Consider the following 23,797-nt stretch of genomic DNA (forward strand, 5'->3'; position numbering starts at 1 on the left):
CGGTCATTTTTGAAACACCCTGTACATGCATACACGCATACACAACCATTTCTACTCTCTCTCTCTCTCTCTCTCTCTCTGTCTCTCTCACGCACGCCTACACATAAATTGGTGAATTTTAAACTCATCTGCAGATATCTTCGGTTTTTAACTGAATTAATTCAAGGTATAACAGACATATAACTCTCGTTGTGGGACAAAGATTCTGTGCAATAATGCAAAGAAAGCGAAGTATAAGTCATCTACGAAGGAGGTAGCTTACACTATCACCGACCATTTTTGAGCATCGTCGTCAGTGCCATCATATAGGATAACCAACGGAAATGATAGAGAGGATTCAAAGCAAAACTGTACGCTTCAGCGCGAGTTTTTTCATTCAGGAGAGAGCGTGAAGAAATAGTCAAAATCTACGGGGGGGGGGGTCATTCCTTAAAAACATTTGTGCATCATACTAAGTTTCACTGTTGAAATCCTATAGAATACGTTCCATGAAGAGCCTGAAACATATTTATTCCCCAGGTGCAGTTAGCATAATGATTATAATAGTAAAACTAGAGAAAGTAGTGCTCACAGAATGTCGTATCCATACAAAGCAACCGTGGTAACTACCGTTCGTCACTAGAAGGCACAACCAATTGGCTCACACTGAAAGTGTGACTAAAAGTCCCTTAGACAAAGTGAAGCTGTGGTTAGCACTCTTGATACCATAACAAACGTCGACCAGGAATGCTTCAGTGCAGCTAGGCAACGTTTCGGGTAGTCGTGAGCCTGTGAAATAACAGAATAATTTGCAAATCGGAAAGCCAAAGTCAAACCAGAGAATAATAGTTCGATAGTGAGCAAAACAAGTCAAACTGCAAGTGCATAGCCTTTATTGATAGACTAATAACGGCGTGTGACTGATAACCTCTTATAAATGAAATAGCTGAAGCTTGCTTTTCTTCACTCCTCCTCCCTCCCTCCCTCCCTCCCTCCCTCCCTCCCTCCCTCCCCTCTCTCTCTCTCTCTCTCTCTCTCTCTCTCTCTCTCTCTCTCTCTCTGTCTGTCTCTCTCTCTCTCGTCCCTTCTCATGTTTCTTCCTCTACAGCGAGAGGAGGATTGGTGGGAGTCAACTTGCCACTTCGGGTTTTGCTTAACAAAAGTGCCCATAGCGCACGCGCCGATGGCCTTTTTGCGGCTCCCAGCAGGGGGCATCAGGAGCGCCGCTTTCCTCCAGCTACCATCCGTCTTACCGCTGTTATAATCAGACGCGCCTTGTATCAGTGACAGCAGCTGCCACCTGATGATGTCGAGCAGTTGCATCGATGAAATATTGTGCGAGTTACACAATACGATCCGGTGGCAAACCCGAGAAGTGTATTTGCAACATATCCGTTGGGAAAGCATGAAAAGTCACATAATAAGTCTTATTCCATCAGACACATTGACCTTGCAACGTATGTTGTGGATGTGTATTAAGTGGCTCCACGCAGTGCGTCCCACTCCACTAATTCCACCTATTCGCTGATGACCTTCAGTTATATCTCAGTGCAAGTCCAGCAAACCTACACACATCCATCGACCATGTAAATGCTGACTTATTTGTTTTGTCAGAATGGCCGCAGAACTCAGGTCTGAAACTAAACCCTTCCAAAACGTAAGCAATCTTAGTCGCCCACGAAAGTCTTATTACAACACAGCACAGGGAATCTCTTCCATGCTTAATTTTAAATGGCACCGAAATAACCTTTTCTCCTTCTGCAAAGAACTTGGGGATAATCCTGGACCACCACTTAGTCTGGACTGAACACACTACTACAGTCTGCAAGAAAGTTTCTGAATCCCTTCATTGTCTACAGAAATATAAAAAAGTATTTCCATGCGAGCTTAAGAAGAAGCTCATAGAATCTCTAACACTCCCTATTCTCAACTATGGCGATACTATTCCTCAAGGACTTTTGTACGAAAACTCTCGCACACTTGAACTGGCAGTGAATGCTTGCGTCCGATATAATTGTGACGTTCGTTATTACGATCTTATCACTCCAGCCTCTGAACAATTATCGTGGCTACGTGCTGATAAACGTAGGGACTACCATACTTTATGTATACTCCATCGTCTTCTCAATCATCAGACTGCCTCTTACTTATCCTCAGCTATTACATTACTATCTGAACAGCACAGCAGAAATACTTGTTCTCAACTATCACCAGTGTAAAACTTTTAGGTGGTGAAACTGTAATAAAACCGGGACAAGTTGGTCATATGAGAATATTCTGTTCTATGGAGATGATGATGGTTGGCCTCGTGGTAACACTTGGTGTGAGGATGTAAGTTTGAAGACTTTTTGTACCAAAGATGTTTTAATGTTTGTTTATGGACGAACTACTCAATGGGATGTAGAAGCTGACAGACGAGTACGATCCTATCTACACTACTGGCCATTAAAATTGCTACACCACGAAGATGACGTGCTACAGACGTGAAATTTAACCGACAGGAAGAATATGCTGTGATATGCAAATGATTAGCTTTTCAGACCATTCACACAAGGTTGGTACTGGTGGCGACACCTACAAAGTGCTGGAATGAGGAATGTTTGCAACCGATTTCTCATACACAAACAGCAGTTGACCGGGGTTGGCTAGTGAAACGTTGTTGTGATGCCTCGTGTAAGGAGGAGAAATGTGTACCATCACGTTTCCGACTTTGATAAAGGTCGGATTGTAGCCTATCGCGATTGCGGTTTATCGTATCGCGACATTGCTGCTCGCGTTGGTCGAGATCCAATGACTGTTAGCAGAATATGGAATCGGTGGGTTCAGGAGGGTAATGCGGGACGCCGTGCTGGATCCCAACGGCCTCGTATCACTAGCAGTCGAGATGACAGGCATCTTATCCACATGACTGTAACGGATCGTGCAGCCACGTCTCGATCACTGAGTCAACAGATGGGGACGTTTGCAAGACAACAACCATCTGCACGAATAGTTCGACGACGTTTGCAGCAGCATGGACTATCATCTCGGAGACCATGGCTGCGGTTACCCTTGACGCTGCATCACAAACAGGAGCGCCTGCGATGGTGTATACAACGACGAACCTGGGTGCACGAATAGAAAAACGTCATTTTTTCGGATGAATCCAGGTTCTGTTCACAGCATCATGATGGTCGCATCCGTGTTTGACGACATCGCGGTGAACGCACATTGGAAGCGTGTATTCGTCATCGCCATACTGGCGTATCACCCGGCGTGATGGTATAGGGTGCCATTGGTTACACGTCTCGTCACCTCTTGTTCGCATTGACGGCACTTTGAACTGTGGACGTTACATTTCAGATGTGTTACGACCCGTGGCTCTACCCTTCATTCGATCCCTGCGAAACCCTACATTTCAACAGGATAATGCACGATCGCATGTTGCAGGTCCTGTACGGGCCTTTCTGGATACAGAAAATGTTCGACTGCTACCCTGGCCAGCACATTCTCCAGATCTCTCACCAATTGAAAACGTCTGACCAATGGTGGCCGAGCAACTGGCTCGTCACAATACGCCAGTCACTACTCTTGATGAACTGTGGTATCGTGTTGAAGCTGCATGAGTAGCTGTACTTGTACGCGCCATCCAAGCGCTGTTTCACTCAATGCGCAGGCGTATCAAGGCCATTATTACGGCCAGAGGTGGTTGTTCTGGGTACTGATTTCTCAGGATCTATGCATCCAAATTGCGTAAAAATGTAATCACATATCAGTTCTAGTATAATAAATTCGTCCAATGAATACCCGTTTATCATCTGCATTTTTCTTGGTGTAGCAATTTTAATGACCAGTAGTGTAGAAGGAAAACGATGAATTGGCGCCTTAATTTCGTGTGGAAGGAGTGAGGTGATAGTAAGAATACAAGTTGGAGGTGATCTCACGATCTGCTAGTGGGAGGTGATTCAATTCACGCTCGGGAAATACGTGTATGTAGTGTTTGAAGATGGAGAGAATAGCGGGTGTCTAATAGGGGTGCGGCAGTCCAGCTGGGTTCTGGAGGGAATGGATTTACAGGAGAGACGTGTTCTAGGTTCTTGCAGAGGTGTGGGAATTGTGTGAGTGGTACCTTATACAGGTGAGCGGTGCTGAATGGGGGAAATGAGGCGGAGGGCATGTCATTCTAGGATTTAGGAGCTGCGGTAAAACTTTGCGGGAGAAGAAGTACAAACAGTATTTACAAACGAGTGGAAGAATTCGATGAGAATCTTCTGTATTTGGATGATGGCCGTGGGATTTAATCAATATTTTCAGTCTTTTAGTATATTATTAACTTTGTTTCGGATGGTTCGCAGCAAGGATTCAACGTTAGTTTTTTACGTGTTCTATTTCGTGAATTACACCATTGTGGATTATCGGGTGGAGGCTTCGCGGGTGAAACGCTCAGATGCGTTTTCCTATAATTACATGTTTGGTTTTTGCATGGTCGATATAGTTGTGATTGATTACAATATGGGATGAAGATATTGAGATCGAATTAGAGAAATCGATTAAATTAATGGAACCTACAGTGCAGGAAATTCCATTAAATGGAGTAGTTAGTCGGAGTGTGCATTTGTGTATAGAAGATGAAGGAGTGTTGATAGATGGATCCGTGGGGAAAACCTTCTGGTGGATGGAAAACTTTGGAGTTCCTGTTATTGATGTTACATAGAACGAAATTTTTATTGAACAGGATACCAGTAGACCAGTATGATTGATCAAAAGAACATGCCAGAGGAGTATGAACAGGAGGTGAATGCCATACAATCATGTGTGAGACGGAGAGGATGATTGACGGACATCGTTTGTTGTCTTGTTGGTGATGGATGTGGACTAGGCGAGGGTGTTGACCATTTAAAGAGAAGCGACACTAGTTGGGGAGAAGTGTTTCTCAAGACATTTAACTAGCATTGTTAGGTTTTAGGCCGAGAATTTTTTGCGTCTTCCACGCTTACTGTTGCACATGTTTGCTACGGTTTCGAGGAAAGGTGACGGTATGTCATACAGAACTGGGATACCGAAACCAGATTTTAAATTGTATAACACAACCTTCAGCAGAAACAGATTCAGACCACGATTTAATAATGATGAACAGTACGCTTACGTTTAATAAAATCAGTCGTTATGATGTGTCAAGATAGAATGAAGTGGGATACTGAAGATCTGAGGAGAGATGGAGTGCATTCAAAGATATCTTAGGCTTCAGACTCTGCTGTAGGTAGTTCATTTGAAGGAGGAGTGAACATACCTAAAAAGTGTAATCGCAGACGTTGGACAGATAAAAATGTTATTGTAAGGGAGGTAACTGTGACAAAAACTGTACGTAACAGAGGAAATACTTCAACTGATAGACGCGAGAAGGAGATACAGAAACAGGAAGACAGCGATGTACTTCTCTTAAACTAAAACAATGCGAAGTGGAAACACCATAAACCAGAATGCCTGCGGAAAAAATGTGACGAAATCTAAAAGTAAATGTTCGTCTTAAGGACAGTTAAAATAACGTCAGGACTGATTAATAGCAGCGGCATGCCGATTAAAACGTACGAAAGGAATTCCACTGTTCACCGCATAGGAGAGAGCGGATGGGCGGAAAGAGTATATTTAGGGAAAGAAAGTATCTGCCATCGGGACAGAAAAAGGTGTCGGTTTGGGAGACATAGAGGATACAGTATTACATACAGATTTTGACAGAGGTTTGTAAGATGATGATTAAAAAAGCAGAAGGCGCAGATAACATCCCTTTGAAACTTCCAAAACTGTTATTGAAACACTCTATCCCGAAGACAGCAAGGGCGGATAAATACGAGAACTGTCATACAATCACTTTTTCAGCTCATACGCTCAAGTTGAGACAAGAATAATATACAGAAAAATCGAAAAGAATACTGGGTATTTGTTATACGACGATAAGAGTAACATTATGAAATTTAAAGCTACTAGAGAGGAAGTTGTGACGTTACGCTGAAAATCGAAGCAAGACTAAAACACAAAGAAAGAAGACACTATTACATGATTTGTCGATCAACGATCAAGAGAGAAGGGTTCCGCAATGTAAAACGGTTCAAGATGTTTATGATTATCGGAAAAAAATATGTGTAAGATACTAGCAAAGACGAGTAATACGCGGTATAAGGGCTCAGTTATCAAGAGGAAACAAAGACAATGAAAACTCAAGAGTGATTGTGTGTGATAATAGAAGGATGCATAACAAGGATGCAATATGTTTCAAACTGAGCATCTAGCAAGCGATGACAGGAATAATTGAAAGATTCAGAAGCAGGATTAAAACTAAAGCTGAAAACATATCGATGATAAGATTTGCTGATGACGCTGCTGCCTTTTCTGAAACAGTAGAAGAATTACACGACCCTTTGAATGCAATGAATAATCTAACGAGTACAGACTATTGACTCAGAGGAACCTAAAGAAAGTCTAAAATATTAAGGAGCAATAGAAGTGAGGTTAGCGACAAACTCAGCATCGAAATTTTGAACTACGTAGTAGACGAAGGGAACTATTATGTTGTAAAGAAAATAAGGTATGGTGGACACAAGAAGCATATTAACATTGACAAAAAGAAAACTAGTTGTGAAAAGGGGTCTACTGAAATTAAGCAAAGGCCTCACCTTGCGAAACAAATTTCTGACAATATGCGCCGGGAAGACACTTTTTTTATGGAAGTGAATCATGGTCCATGGGATTACTGAAAGAAAATGATAATAGGAGCGCTTAGATTCTGTTTTTCAAAAGTGAGCTGATAAGAAATGAGGAGTTTCTCCGCAGAATCGGCGAGGAAAATGAATATGTGGAAAGCACTGAAAATAAGAAGGGACAGGATGGTAGGAGTGTTAACTTCCTTGCAGCCGTACTGGGAAAAAGCTGTAGAGGAAGTTTATTGGAAGTTTAAGGTCTACGGGGAAGAAAGGATGTCTTGAAGGTAGAAAATAAAAAGGATGGATTCACTAAGGTTGTCGGAGAGAGGTTAGTTGTTTCAAAGGTGTGGGTAATATGGAACAGACTTGTGCTTGTGCTGCTGTTTGCTGTGCTGCCATCTAGCACTTGTGTACCATACACTTTGCGCATGGAAGTCAGTTATGGAGAAGATTTATTACATTTTAGTAAAACAGATATTCTGAAATCAAGTACTACGAGAGTTGTCCAGGTACAGACAGTGATTCTGAACATAACCTAGTGCTAATGAAACGCAAGTTGAGATTCAACATATTAGCAACAAGTACATATTTCAAAATTAATATAATGTTCCGGGCTATTATGCCGTTGTGGAATGGTTTTCACCTTAAAACCCAACGTTTCGTCCCTTTCTTCTGAGGAAGTTTTCAAGGGGGATCGTTGTTTCTTTGAATGTCCGATTGACAACCTGGCTCGCTACTGACCAAGGTAAATCACGTTCATCCACACACGGTGACTGTGTGAAATTGCAAGTTTATGAGGAAGCACTTGAACATGGAGCATTGACCATATCAACTGATCGTGTGCAATAAATAACTACGATCATAGCATAGCCAAAGTGGAAAATGGAATTATCTTTTAATAAATTTTTGGCAGTGGCACTCGATATGAAAAAACTTATTGATACGTAAATGTTTTGAGAGTAAACAGCAGTTACTAGGGCTATTCGAAATATAAGGTCCGATCGGTCGCGAAATCTAAATCACAGTGAAAACCAAAAATGTTTTATTTGTAACATTTTGCTACGCCTTCTACCTACTTCTCTACATACCCACCGCTCCGACATATTCATTTGTCGTAACGCTGTACCAAGTTTTCAACATCGTCGTTGCATTCTGCCGCTTCTCTACGCTCGTCCGCAGTTCGCTGTCTGTCCCAAAATGTTGTCTTCGTAGCCAACTGTTCATGCGAGCAGAGATGAACACCAATGGGAGAGAAGTCCAGGATGTAACACTTCCCACCGAAAACGCTGCAGAGGCGCTCTCATTGCCCTTGTAGTGTGCGGCCGAGAATTGTTATGAAGAAGGAAATTCATTACAGGTGCGTAATGTGGGGTTGCAGGAAATCAAGCGAAACTTCTCAGCGGGCACCCATACTTGGGAGGACACACTGTTGTGCTAGGCATCTTTACGCGCTCAGTGTGTGCTCAGAACGCAAAAAAGCGACGTGACGTGATCGACAGTCATACTAGAGACACCGCCAAACACATCTGTGCAAAGCTTAATCAGTTTTTCAATGTCGTTTCCATTTCGCGCGCTATCGGACCTTACTTTTCGAATAGCCCTAGTAGATAGGTCACTCACAAAAGAAGTTATTCGTAAATGCAGAAAGCAACAGAGTGATAGAAGGAGGGGGACTGCATGGGGTGGATGGAACAAGAGGGTAACATAGTGTCGGCACATAGACTAACATGCAGTCACTTTAAGAAACACAGAATAAGGAGCACAATGATGCGACATAAAAAGGTCAACTAGTTAATACAAATAGAAAATAAGGTGAGTTTCATCAGAGTTTGTAAAGTACATAATTATTGCAGTTCCGAAGCAAACATAAATGGACGTATCACATGCACACAAAAATACTCAGTACTTTATTATAAAATGTAAAGCAAAACTGAAAGTAGATTAAGCAGAAACGGTTTCGGGAGAATCAGTTGCAGCCGGGAAGCAATTTAGGATTGCGGTTGATAATGGGGAGCATATTCAGGAAAAATAAGGAAACATTCATGGCATTCGTATATTTGGCGAAATGATTTGGTAATGTGGAAAGGAATAAAATGTTTGATATTCATAGGGAATGTTCTATCAACTGCAAGAACAGAAGGGTAATCGATTCCTTCAGGTGAAACAGACAGGAGTAATAATCACTACTGAAATCATTATAAACAAATAGTCCCTTACTCAGGATATGAGCGTAGGGGAGCAGATGCAACAGATGATGGCTGATGGCTGTGAGCACTATGGGACTTAGCTTCTGAGGTCATCAGTCCCCTAGAACTTAGAACTACTTAAACCTAAATAACCTAAGGACATCACACACATCCATGCCCGAGGCAGGATTCGAACCTGCGACCGCAGCGGTCTCGCGGTTCCAGACTGTAGCGCCTAGAACCGCTCGGCCACTCAACCGGCGCAGATGCAACAAACCTGAGCTGAGAGATAATTATGAAGAAAGAAATTCGATACCATGCGCCCTTTTCGTGATAATTAGTACTGCAGTTAGCCAACCCTACTGTTACGCGCGCAAATTCAAGCTGCCCGCTGGATATATTTAGTGTCCGTTGTTCTCATATCGTACTGCTCAGCATTTGGCTCGAATTCGATCCTTACCATCGTCCCACGTCCAATTTTTACATCTCTCTCTTCTTCCGTTTTAGGAAACCAAAAAAAAACACGCGTTTGTCGGCAGTTTCAACTAGCACAACGCACCGAACGAGGTGCCTCAATTGGACTAGCTTTCGGGAGGACGAGGGTATCCAGATTTATGTTTTCCTTGATTTCCCTAAATCGCTTCGGGCAAATGCTGGGGCGATTCCTTTGAAAAGGCACGGCTGATTTCCTTCCCCATCCTTTCCTAATCCGAGCTTGTGCACCGTCAACCGCGTTGCCGATGCGCCGTTAAACGCCAGCCGTTGTGGCCGAGCAGTTCTCGGTGCTTCAGTCCGGAACCCGCTGCTACTAAGGTTCGAATCCTGCCTCGGGCATGGATGTGTGTGATGTACTTAGGTTAGTTACGTTTAAGTAGTTCTAAGTCTAGTGGACTGATGACCTCAGATGTTAAGTCCCATAGTGCTCAGAGCCATATGCACCATTTTCTGGACGTTAAACACTAATCTTTTCCTCTAACAGACCGCTTGAATACGCGTGCGCAACGGTCTGGTTATCTAACTTCAATGTTAATTAACTCGGGAAAGGCGGAACGTATCGAATTTTTTTCCTCATCAGCTATTTCGCAGTACAGCCTACCCTGAAACACCCTTACAAAGTTGTCAGACTGTTTACGACCACCCTGTTTAGAGATTGTAATCGGTGATGAATTTTTTGAAATTCAACTTTGAACTTAGCCATTCGTCTTTACTTAACACCTTCTGTGAGTTGCATTCTAGCAGCTCCCAGGTATAGAAGTACGAAACCAGAATTTGGTTGCAATTATTACATTTTTTTGTTTGAAACTGCTAAACAATATTTAATTCAAAACAATCTCCATTGCTATTTGAACATTTCTCTCACCTCTCCAGCAGACTATGAATCTCACGCCAGAAAAACAGTTCTTTCTTTGAAGAGAAGCCGTCAGAGGGTCATTTTTGTATATTTTCATACGAACTGAAGCTATTTCTGAATGAAATACGTGGCACCTCTTCCATGTCTCATTTCAACAGAAAGTGGATGCATACTACACTCCTGGAAATGGAAAAAAGAACACATTGACACCGGTGTGTCAGACCCACCATACTTGCTCCGGACACTGCGAGAGGGCTGTACAAGCAATGATCACACGCACGGCACAGCGGACACACCAGGAACCGCGGTGTTGGCCGTCGAATGGCGCTAGCTGCGCAGCATTTGTGCACCGTCGCCGTCAGTGTCAGCCAGTTTGCCGTGGCATACGGAGCTCCACCGCAGTCTTTAACACTGGTAGCATGCCGCGACAGCGTGGACGTGAACCGTATGTGCAGTTGACGGACTTTGAGCGAGGGCGTATAGTGGGCATGCGGGAGGCTGGGTGGACGTACCGCCGAATTGCTCAACACGTGGGGCGTGAGGTCTCCACAGTACATCGATGTTGTCGCCAGTGGTCGGCGGAAGGTGCACGTGCCCATCAACCTGGGACTGGACCGCAGCGACGCACGGATGCACGCCAAGACCGCAGGATCCTACGCAGTGCCGTAGGGGACCGCACCGCCACTTCCCAGCAAATTAGGGACACTGTTGCTCCTGGGGTATCGGCGAGGACCATTCGCAACCGTCTCCATGAAGCTGGGCTACGGTCCCGCACACCGTTAGGCCGTCTTCCGCTCACGCCCCAACATCGTGCAGCCCGCCTCCAGTGGTGTCGCGACAGGCGTGAATGGAGGGACGAATGGAGACGTGTCGTCTTCAGCGATGAGAGTCGCTTCTGCCTAGGTGCCAATGATGGTCGTATGCTTGTTTGGCGCCGTGCAGGTGAGCGCCACAATCAGGACTGCATACGACCGAGGCACACAGGGCCAACACCCGGCATCATGGTGTGGGGAGCGATCTCCTACACTGGCCGTACACCACTGGTGATCGTCGAGGGGACACTGAATAGTGCACGGTACATCCAAACCGTCATCGAACCCATCGTTCTACCATTCCTAGACCGGCAAGGGAACTTGCTGTTCCAACAGGACAATGCACGTCCGCATGTATCCCTTGCCACCCAACGTGCTCTAGGAGGTGTAAGTGAACTACCCTGGCCAGCAAGATCTCCGGATCTGTCCCCCATTGAGCATGTTTGGGACTGGATGAAGCGTCGTCTCACGCGGTCTGCACGTCCAGCAGGAACGCTGGTCCAACTGAGGCGCCAGGTGGAAATGGCATGGCAAGCCGTTCCACAGGACTACATCCAGCATCTCTACGATCGTCTCCATGGGAGAATAGCAGCCTGCATTGCTGCGAAAGGTGGATATACACTGTACTAGTGCCGACATTGTGCATGCTCTGTTGCCTGTGCCTATGTGCCTGTGGTTCTGTCAGTGTGATCATGTGATGTATCTGACCCCAGGAATGTGTCAATAAAGTTTCCCCTTCCTGGGACAATGAATTCACGGTGTTCTTATTTCAATTTCCAGGAGTGTATATAAAAATTGTGATTGAGAAGGGCATTTTACGAATGTTTTGTTATATGTCTCTGGCGTTTCTTCGCAAGGTCTATTATTAGATGTCACAGAATGTTCAGAAAAAGGGCTGATATTTTTCAATTAAAGTATATGATTATCTTGTTTTCCTTCCCTTCTGCCAATCTGTCTGATATTAGTGGTTTACATGTGCGTGTGTGTTTTTTATTATTATTTTGTTTCGGTGTCAGTGTACCCAGTGTATGTTAAGAGTTGCAGCTCGCGAGCAGTCTTGTGAGTGTCGCAGCAGCAGGTGTTGTGAGGTTTTCCCCGGCCTGTGTCAGCAGGAGCCCCCGGGCGGCCGGCGTGGGGCGGCGGCGTGAGCCAGGCGGTGCCGGCACGCACCCCCCACCCCTCGGCCTCTCGCACACAGTACAGTACTACATGCTCAGCGACAATCTCACTCTACACCCTCGCGCGCGGCAGCCCAGCCACCGCTGCGGCCAACGCGCCCTCCGTCATCACTTACTGCAAGCAACAAGTAACGTCACTCATAGACTCTCCATAGAAGGGCAACTGTATCCATTCTGCGCTGAATCGACCGAGTTAACAATCGTTGACTCGTGTCGGATTCGTGTACTACTTTGCTCACTTCGTGTATTCTGTTTACATCCTTACTGTAATAATACTTTTGTTCGTGAGAGATAGTAATTTTAATAAGCATATATCTTTAGAAAGATATGTTTACGAATAAACTGAGATGAAACTACTAAGAGCCAACTGAAGTCTTTCATTCCTGTTTCTGTAAAACCTATCTGGTAACATGACTATTACATATTGTTTCTTTTCCTGTTATTCGGATTGTTTGTGAATGCTGCAGCAACTGCCCAGAGACGGGAAAGGCGCTTCACTCAGGTAGGTAATAAAACATACGACTAGGTAAGTACATAACTAGCGATTTCTACGGACCTCTCATCAGGTAACGCTCTATCACAGACAAGAACAAACACGAAAATGTCGCAGTTCTCGTACATAACCTAACGTATAGAATCCGTTCAGTGAGATGCACTCATCGGCGAAGAGTCAGTCCTATTTTTCTCCATTTCCTGAAGGCGTTTGTTGACTATACTGTTCAGTTGCATGAGATATATAAAAAAGGTCTTTTGAGGAAGGGAATGTTACCAAAAAAAATTTTAACAAAAGCAAAGTAACAGAATTTGAATTCCACCGCCAGAGTATTGTGTTCAGAACGACGTTAATTTAAGAAAAATCGTTTAATCTAACATTTAGCATGATTGAAAGAGTGCACCGTTTCAAAAAGTCGAAATTTAAAAAAAATTGTGTAAGGTCTTATAGGACCAAACTGCTGAGGTCATCGGTCCCTAAGCTTACGCACTACTTATTCTAACTTAAACTAACTTACGCTTAGGACAACATACACACACCCATGCCCGAGGGTGGACTCGAACCTCCGACACAAGTCAAAATAAATTATCTCCGTAAAACAAGGGAACCAATTCCACAAATATGTGATTGACAAAAAGTAAGACAGCTCTTTGCATCAAGCAGAAAATCGAACGCCATCCTCCCATACATTCTTCCTATTTTTCACTGCAGTTAACTCAACAAAATCGTTTATCATTTCCATATTTCCAATGTTTACATATTCTTGAACGATTTATCTTCAGATTACATCTGTCGGTACACAAAAATTAGTTCTCCTTTAGCTTAGCAACATAATTAAACTAGTTCCTTATAGTTAAAAAAAGAAACAAGCGAATGAGGTAAATAAGGTACAGGGAAACGACAGCCCATTGTTGCTCCAGATCAGTGAACGAAGGACAAGGAAAGATGGACAAGGAAATCGGCCGTGCGCCTTCAAAGGAACTATCCCGGCATTTGACTTAAGCGATTTCACGGATATCACGGAAAACCTAAATCAGGATGGCAGCACGGCGATCTAAACGTCATCCCTCCGAACGCGAGTCCAGTGTGCTAACCACCGCGCCACCTCACTGAGTGAGACAATTACTGCTCCTCCTAGCCGAAAAAGTCAGTAAGTGACTTACCTACAAATCGAAATACGTTTGCTATCCGGTGCATATTATTGGTATTTTCGAATTCGTCGACAGTTCAACGAGTTACGCACTTCAAAACTCAGCAGTTTCAATATCTCACTTCACTGCAGCCCTTCTTTCGATTCTTTACAGCCGGCCGCTGTGGCCGAGCGGTTCTAGGTGCTTCAGTCAGGAACCGCGCTGCTGCTACGGTCCCAGGTGTGAATCCTGAATCGGGCATGGATGTGTGTGATGACCTTAGGTTAGTTAGGTTTAAGTAGTTCTAAGTCTAGGGGACTGATGACCTCAGCTGTTAAGTCCCATAGTGCTTAGAGCCATTTGGAACCACTTAGGCTGTTATTTGCCATTGGCGTATAAGACAACTTTTTAAAACCTGTTCACAAAATGAGAGTACTAGCTCCTTTAAGTTTATTACAAGCATTAAAATGAAATTTGAGTCCTCACCGTGAAGAAGGTCAGGTAGGTAGGCATCAGACAGGCTAGCAAACTTATATACAGCCATTTATCCATGATTATAAAACTACTGAAATCTCTGAAAAAAATTAAAAACAATTTAAAGCTTATTTGTAATAAAGAGAAGATTGTCGAACTTGTATGTCTTCATCAGTCAGAAAATTAGCAAAATAAATGAATTACATTATTATTTCTAGAAGTCTCTACGAATCATAAATGTGAAAACGATACTTAAAATTTCAGAATTTGGAGAGTAAGTGATAACTGAGAGTTTTACTCAAAATAAGCAGTGAGATGTTTTGAATTACTCTGATGATCCAAAACACTGTGGCCACTGACCACCGAAAGACTGAGTGCTCTCTCGTGGCGTTGCGGGCTCTTAATGCGGCAAAGAAGGTACAGTGATATGACGAAAGTCATGAGATAACGACATGGACATGCCTGAATCTTAAATGGTTCAAATGGCTGTAAGAACTATGGGACTTAACATCTGAGGTCATCAGTCCCCTAGACTTAGAACTGCTTAAACGTAACTAGCCTAAGGACATCACACACATCCCTGCCCGAGGCAGGATTCGAACCTGCGACCGTAGCAGCAGCGCGGTTCCGGACTGAAGCACCTAGAACCGCTCGGCCACAGCAGCCGGCGCCTGAATCTCATTCAGGCTTAAATGCACAGGAGTATACATGGGTATTCCTACAGTAAACACTTACATGCTTCAGTGTCAGGGGAATACAGACACTGATGCGTAACTCCACTTGGTCTATAGTTCTGCTGTTGTTGAGCAAATATGCAACAAATTCATAGTATGCCCCTTTCACATATGGGTGCCAGTGATGATACAGTCTGCATGTTGCAACTGATAACGCATAATACTGATCTTAAACTTTTAGATATGTGTTCATGTGCCATGATATTAATTCTAGCATTGCCTCACCTTGTATATTTACTATACAGAGCGGTCCATTGATCGTGACCGGGCCAAATATCTCACGAAATAAGCGTCAAACGAAAAAACTACAAAGAACAAAGCTTGTCTAGCTTGAAGGGGAAAACCAGATGGCGCTATGGTTGGTCCGCTAGATGGCGCTGCCATAGGTCAAACGGATATCAACTGCGTTTTTTTAGAAATAGGAACCCCCATTTTTTATTACATATTCGTGTAGTACGTAAAGAAATATGAATGTTTTAGTTGGACCACTTTTTTCGCTTTGTGATAGATGGCACTGTAATAGTCACAAACATATGGCTCACAATTTTAGACGATCAGTTGGTAACACGTAGGTTTTTTAAATTAAAATACAGCACGTAGGTCCGTTTGAACATTTTAGTTCTATTGTTCAATGTAATACATGTACCTTTGTGAACTTATCATTTCTGAAAACGCATGCTGTTACAGTGTGATTACCTGTAAATACCACATTAATGCAATAAAGGCTGAAAATGATGTCCGTCAACCTCAATGCATTTGGCAATACGTGTAACGACATTCCTCTCAACACTGAGTAGTTCGCCTTCCATAATGTTCGCACATGCATCGACAATGCGCTGACGCATGTTGTCATGCGTTGTCGGTGGATCACGATAGCAAATATCCTTGAACTTTCCCCACAGAAAGAAATCCGGGACGTCAGATCCGGTGAACGTGCGGGCTATGGTATGGTGCTTCGACAACCAATCCACCTGTCATGAAATATGCTATTCAATACCGCTTCAACCGCACGAGAGCTACGTGCCGGACATCCAACATGTTGGAAGTACATCGCCATTCTGTCATGCAGTGAAACATCTTGTAGTAACATCGGTAGAACATTACGTAGGAGCCGCGCGGGATTAGCCGAGCGGTCTCGGGCGCTGCAGTCATGGACTGTGCGACTGGTCCCGGCGGAGGTTCGAGTCCTCCCTTGGGCATGGGTGCGTGTGTTTGTCCTTAGGATAATTTAGGTTAAGTAGTGTGTAAGCTTAGGGACTGATGACCTTAGCAGTTAAGTCCCATAAGATTTCACACACATTTGAACATTTATTTGAACATTACGTAGGAAATCAGCATACATTGCACCATTTAGATTCCCATGATGTTCCACTTGTCGCAGCCATCGTGGATTTTCCGTTGCCCAATAGTGCATATTATGCCGGTTTACGTTACCGCTGTTAGTGAATGACGCTTCGTCGCTAAATAGAACGCGTGCAAAAAATCTGTCGTCGTCCCGTAATTTCTCTTGTGCCCAGTGGCAGAACTGTACACGACGTTCAAAGTCGTCGCCATGCAATTCCTCTACCCACTCAGGCATCTCCACACATAAACCACCGTGAATCAATGGATCGAATCTCTGAAATCACCTACAGCAGCAACATATTGATTTAATATAAGAAAACTGATACACACACAAAACTGAAAAAAAGAAATTTAATGAACCAATATGTACTCACACAACAGCTGTGATGCGGGTGGCATCACAACCTCTGTCCCTCCTTGCTCCTGCTCCTCGAAATTATCTACAACAACAACAAAGAGTTTGCAACGTGTTTTACGCGCACAATAAAATTTTTGCGTAACAACAATATATTATGTACATACAGCACTACGGAGAAGAAAATACATACTACTTACAATGCTGCTCCTGCTGCAGGTTTTCAGTAGCAAGGTCATCAATTGTTCACTCGGACATATACTGAAACAATATGATGACATGTATACAGTACCATGAAATCCTTAATGAAAAAGTTTTGATCCTCGAAATCATGTGCAATAGCAAAGACAGACTAACCACTAAATAATACCAGAGTATTACGTATATGAAGAAGAATCTATATACTACTTACGAAGCTCTTGCAGCCGCTGCTGCATCTGTAATCTCTCTGCCTCCAGCTCATCCATGATTCGGTGGATGTAGCTGAAACAATAAGAAAAAAATTAACACGTAAATCTGAAGACATGCTATGACACTTTTTTAAATGCAAAATCTGAACACACACGGATTTGATATTATGCAACGTTTTGCGAAAATATACTTCAAAATTTGAACTCACAGTGATTTGATACTACAAAACCTTTTTTTACGAAAATATACACTACGAAATCTGATCTCAAGCTATGAAATTAAGTATGTGCTTACCTGGTAATTCACATTCCTATGACAGTCTTGACAATTTGCCAGTACTGGCACTGCCACAGATGCTACTCGAAAACACTTCATCTTGCAGCCGACGGTGTGGCCGAGCGGTTCTAGGCGCTTCAGTCTGGAACCGCGCGACCGCCACGGTCGCAGGTTCGAATCCTGCCTCGGGCATGGATGTGTGTGATGTCCTTAGGTTAGTTAGGTTTAAGTAGTTCGAAGTTCTAGGGGACTGATGACCTCAGATGTTAAGTCCCATAGTGCTCAGAGCCATTTGAACAATTTTTGAACTTCATCTTGCAAGAAAACTAATGGTTACACACACACGAGCAAGAGCAAGACAATCGAGCTGAACCCACTGCAGACGATAGCAGAATGAGGACGTGGATGGAGGGTCTAGGGTTTATATACCTTCACTGCTTCAGCATTGTCCAATAGGAAAGCAGCATTCTGAGATGGGAAGAAAATGTCCGTCTGTGTGTTTGGACAGGAGGTTGTTCGCCAGGTGTCAGTATTAAAGAATTACAGTCGTCTGACGCTTTGTTAAGGCAACAGTGCAACTTCCTGTCTGTGCACCACACTAGACGGTGCTCTGTGCAGGCCTCTGTCCTGACCTGTGCACATAGGAATATGTGAGGTGTCTGTTGCGGCCACTGGCGCATCTGCCCTGCGGTCAGTGCATAGATGCGATCAGAAGATTTTTAGCAGTGTAATTACGTGTGATGAGTTAAGTTGATGTTGATTTATTCATTGTGTTTTACAAGACCTACATATTCCAAAAACAACAGAGAATGATGAGCTTTTCTTGCAAAATAAAAGAAATACCCAACCCCTCTAAATTGAACTTTATAAATAAACAGCATATCCTTTGCTATGTAATAGAACTTCGTGTCATGGGCTCCTTCCAGTCCAGCCCAGACTCTTTTCCTCACCAGTTTCCAGGGGTGGAGGGGTGGACTTAGGGATTTCCTAGAGGTTAATTAATTTATCAATTTAATTAATTAGTCAATTAATTTGATGTCAAAAGTGTGCTTGTATCAGTGAGGGGGAGAGGGAGAGGTTGGGGATTTCGCAGTGGTGTGGGAGGAGGTGGAGGGCTTGGGTGTTTCTCAGAAGGGTGGATTAACCCCAGAAGGTCACAAAGCAATTAGCAAATCAATAGTTTAAGGAGTGGAAGAGGGGGTCATAAATCAATAAAGTTCACTGCTGAATATTTGCAATCCACACAAACGAAGTAGCGTAGTACCCCTGCTACCCTCATGCTCTGGTAACTCAGTTGAAATGGAACTGATAGCAGTGCCATCCTAGATTACCTATAGAATACATTTTATCAATGTGACTGAAGTTACTACTTTTATTTAAAAATTGAAGATAATACAAAACTGCAACACAGCTTTACGATATACGTGCAACAGGACTGTACAATTTGTTTACTACCAAGTTTGACATACTATATTAAGACATTGACTTCCCTTACAAAACATCAAAACAGCGTTGCGCTCTGAGCAATGAAATAACATACACTGTTAGCCATTAGAATTGCTACACCGTGAGAGATACCAAATAACGCTATTTCACCACACACCCATGTAGTACAAGGCGATTAAGACATGGTTAAATTTGTAGTTGATTTGCGGGTTAACAGGGTGTTGCCTCCTCTGACAGCAGTAACGGCTCTAACCAGAGGGGGGTTGAGTCGAACTGATCTTGGAAAGTGAATACGAGAACGTCATTCCACGCTGATTGGACTCCGCGCCACGCTTCACTAATCGTAGTGGTGGCATTCCACTCCATCGGGAATCTATAACCTGACATTTTCGGTGAGTGTGAGATCTGCGAACCAGGTGACCAGGGCAACATTCTGTTTCTGTGCAGATGACACCATAATGCTGGCGGGTAAAGAAGATAACCTACAAAGTGGAATACACTTATTAGGTAAGGTTTATTAAAAGAAGACAAAATCGATTAATTTCAAAGGGAAATATACTGTGCAGACAAAAATTATGATCAACAATAGAACAGGTCAAACACTTTTGTTATTTGGTTTGTGATGTCACATATGAGTATGACGAAGACATCGAGAAAAAATCAGCAAAGTTTGCGAATATAAATCGAACAATTAACAGATGTCTAAAATATAAAACGAAGAAAGAAACAAGATTGAAGTTTTGTAAGACAATGGCAGCTCCAAAGCTTGTTTACGGAAGTAAATCGTGAGTTATAAGTAAACGTCAAGCAAGTCTCATGCAAGCAATGGAGATGAGCTTTCTAAGAGCAGTAAAATGATGCACAAGAGTCGACAGATTTCGAAACAGAACAGAATACATTTAACATCCTCAATAAAATACAAGGAAGTAGAAATAACTGGAATGAGCATCTCAAAAGAATGAACGGAGAAAGATTACTTCTTCGGATAAGAAGATTCAAGCGAGTTGAGAAAAGAAGCCAGGAAAGACCGAGGAAGTGCTGGGTTCCACAACAGACGGAACAGATAGCAAGGCCTAATACTTGAAGTGAAGGTGATGATGATCATGTAGTGTATCACATACACTTTATGAGAGGTATTTATTTACTTATTCATCCAGGGAATATCTGACAATGACGTAGGATTTGTCATCATACTACAATGAAAATAAATAACTTCAGTGTACATAGCACAGTATACAATATGCAATATTCCATATAGCTGGTGTTCAAGCCTGTGGCCTTGCTGAAGCAATCAGCCATTCACTTGCCAGAAACTATTTAGGAAAACATAAATGTGGATAGCTACAAACTTATTCCTCCAGAACATGGAACCAGTGTCTACGCTGCCTTTTTCCCTTGGCATTTTGTAAAACACCCAGTATTTATATTGAGGAGATCATTTTTCTGTCTTTCTGTCATTCCGACATTTAGCAGAGTTCGAAATTTATTAAATGCTTATGACTACTTGAGCAGGGGAATTAAAAAAGAGACCTCTCATTATGTGTAGTTTGCCTCAGATGGTCAGAAAAGAGTTTTCTGATGATGGCAGATTTGTGGGGAAACAAACTGGCTCTAGTGAGGCGAGTAAAGTATCGATTTTTCCCTGTCGCTTGTCCGAGATCAGTCCAACGGAGCACTTGACATGCAGTGAGCCACTAACAAAGAAATTTCACCACATACTTACATAAAATTAAATGTAGAAATATTGATTCAAAACTTGGTCAGATTACGTAAGACTATGAAAGGTTAAATATTGTGAATCTTAATATGGTTCAGTAATTAGTTACTTTGAAAATACGCTTTTTGTAAAATTCTAAGAGGTGCGCAAATTAAAGCTAGAAAGTTCTACTTTTCGAATTACCTACAGTCTATGATAAATGCCAGAAGGTTTACCAGACGATAGTCTATGATAAAGACACAAGGCAGAAATTCTCAGAAAGTTACCTCCTTTACTTTTTTTAATTATTTCAGTTTTTTCAAATATTAGAAGCACGTGATATTACAGCTACGGAGATCAGCGTTTGGAACTAGGTTAAATTTATTATAAAAACATATGGTAGAAGTTTTCATGATGATTTTTGAATTACTAAGAAAAAACCAATTTTTGTACCTAAATTTTGGAAAACGAGTTAGATCACATAATCTTTGTTATTAAACTAAAGGGCTAAGATGACAGCTCCGTATTCATTATATATTAAAAGGTACAAAATTAAAGCACAGACAGTTCAGAGGCCACTGTACACCGTTAGTTCCGTTTCTAAAATTCTAGAGTTTAAAATTTAAGAGTTAACAGACTAAGCATTTTATAAAATATCAATAAAGTAGAGAGCTACTTAGAGAAAAATTAGGATCTTTCTTAGTCTTCAATTAACAACGATATAAATAATTTTGTAGTCATAAAGGATGTTGGCAGGGCACTGCTGACGTAGCCAGAAGCAGTTTAGGGGCAAGCGTTTCCTTCGCCGTCCGCTCCAAGGGTGTATAAATAACGATGTGTCTGCATCTGGATGGTTGCTTGATCGGTGTCAGTCATACGTGAATGTGCTACGCTTCTCAGTGAATGTGTTCGTGTCAGCCTATGTCTCGGATGGCATTAATAATGGCTGACACTACTGTGTTTCGGTCGAATGATATATCACACGTAATTGGTGAAACTGTGAAAAAGTGAACTTACTCGGATTATGAAGCTATCTGGAAAACCTGTGTTACGTTTGTGTTCTGTTTTGTGTGGCGTCCGCTGTCTTATAGAAAACCGCGTGGCAAGCATCCCAGATAATTCTTCACTTTCTAGGCGTGCAAGTAATTTCCACGAATGGAAAGAAACAGTAGAAATTGTCTCTGAACTGTTTCGAGTACTGAGCACGATAGGACAATCCTTAAGGATTTTCACACTTATTCATGTGCTTGTGACCACTGATCATGACATACTGTCTCGTTAAACAAGAGCGGACTTTTATTTGTAGTCGTGGTTCCTGACTCCTTTGCATTACTGTTAGACAGTTCTTTTATTTATCGTCATGGTTCCTGCCTCCTTTGCATTTCTGTTAGAGACTTAGAACATTTTATTTCAGTTCAGGTGACCGAAGATATGACATGTTGAATAAATACTATGGACAGTACATTCTCCATGGCTTTCCCTCTGTCTGCACGAAATAGTTTTCACGCCCTTGTAAAGGGATGTGGTCTCCAAAAACCGCACAGGACTACCAAACACTTCAACTTACAAAATGAGAGAACAAACAAAATAATTATTACTTGCCGCCCCACAGACTGACTACTGGGGCTGATTTTTATCTAGTTTTCATAAAGGAAGACTGTATGTAAGTTGCTGTGAAAATTTGGTAGAGTTTTGAGATAGATATTGGGTGAAAACCATCATCACTAAAAGCCGATTAGGATAATTATTCTGGGAGTTATGCTAAACTGAAAACTGTTTTTCTTCTTAAAATTTGTAATACCATGTGGCATATGATGTGGTCTTTATCTATAGACATTAGCTTGCTGAGAAGTAAGTAACTGTGTACTATTTTGATAAGCAAACTCCACATTAAAAGCCATGATGAATTTGTCATTTAACAGAATGATTTTGTTGCAGTTTCTAACAAGAGGGTCGTTGGGTCAGCATAGATGCTGACTCTATGCAGTTTGAACTAACCGTACATTGAAAGGAATCCGTACTAAGAACTGTGAATTCACAAAAATACTTGTTGATAATAATGGACTTTTGGCAGCATTTGTGACTTTTCCTCACAGAAACATAATATAGATATTTGCCCAAGAACTAACCTAGTGTAATTAATTCACTTAGACCTGAACTGTAACCAGGAGTACAGCAGATTGACAGTACAGAGAAAAATGTAGGGAAACACCAAGTATACTCAATTTTTACAGCTTTCCCTGAATGACGTACGCTGTTCGTCACCCTAGACCAACCAGCTGGTTTGTGGAGTTTACTGAGGTAAGTTAACAACAGTTAAAAAGAGAAACCGCCCTGTCGCTTTGTTATCTTTTTTTTTTTTTTTTTGCACCCTAGGTGCCTGAAGTTACAAACTTTTTCCACTAAATCATTACAAATTTTCATTTTTATCTTCCTAGCTCGCCTTGTAAAAGGCATTACCTTAGTCTTTTTCATATTTATCGCCGTAGCTCGGGTTGAGGTCTTTTGACACACTGTTAACTCGTTTCTCGTTTCCAGTTAGTACCATCGTACCATTAACAGATTTTATACACTTAATCATGTTTCTTCGTATTGCCACACGTTTCTTTTGCTGGAAGCAGTTCTCTAACAAAGTATTCTGAATCGATATTACACAAAGCTGGTGAAAGACGACAGTTCTGTCAAACTCCTCTTCTAATTTAAATGCTGTTTGTCATCTTGTGCTCTTAAATACAGTTGTTTCAGCAGGGAACCACACAAAGCAACAAACGAAGAAACAATTTTTTGTGTTGCACGCTATAGTAAATCACTACGCAGCAAGTATCAGGACTCTGAAAATGGGGCAGGAGAGCATCCCTCCCCTCACTCCTCCCCCACCCCCACCCCCCCCACGCCCCTTTCAGACGCAGAGATGCCGGGGGCTGTTAATGGAGGGTGACGGCCCTCGGCAGCAGGCAAAAGCGAGTCCATTAACACGGCACCATCGCTCTTTTTATCTTAATGAATCTCTCGGTAACTGGATAGCCTTGTAATTAAAAGCAGTTGGTGTCATTCTGGATGATAGCAGGACAAATAATTTTTACAAGTAAACCACGCTACTAATTGTACTAGTACGCACCGTCAGCAGTATTAAGGTACCGCAAAATTTTACGACATCATTACAGACGACTTACCTCCTAACAACAATTAGTAGAAAATACACTGACGGAAAAAAAAATCACAACACCGAGGAGTTGCGCGACGTAAACGAAAATT

General features: G+C 42.4%; 1 protein-coding gene across 2 annotated transcripts in view; it reads left to right on the top strand.

Annotated features, from left to right (window-relative positions):
- LOC126162012 (GTP-binding protein Rhes-like) overlaps positions 1-12,541 on the top strand; it is a 469,298-nt gene extending 456,757 nt beyond the window's left edge. For both annotated transcript variants that reach the window (XM_049918238.1, XM_049918246.1), the window contains one exon: positions 12,118-12,541. The gene's annotated coding sequence lies outside the window, so the exon portion shown is untranslated. The remainder of the gene's footprint in view (positions 1-12,117) is intronic.
- Positions 12,542-23,797: the final 11,256 nt, after the last annotated feature.

Source organism: Schistocerca cancellata, chromosome 1, assembly GCF_023864275.1.
Source record: "Schistocerca cancellata isolate TAMUIC-IGC-003103 chromosome 1, iqSchCanc2.1, whole genome shotgun sequence".
Lineage (NCBI taxonomy): Eukaryota > Metazoa > Arthropoda > Insecta > Orthoptera > Acrididae > Schistocerca > Schistocerca cancellata.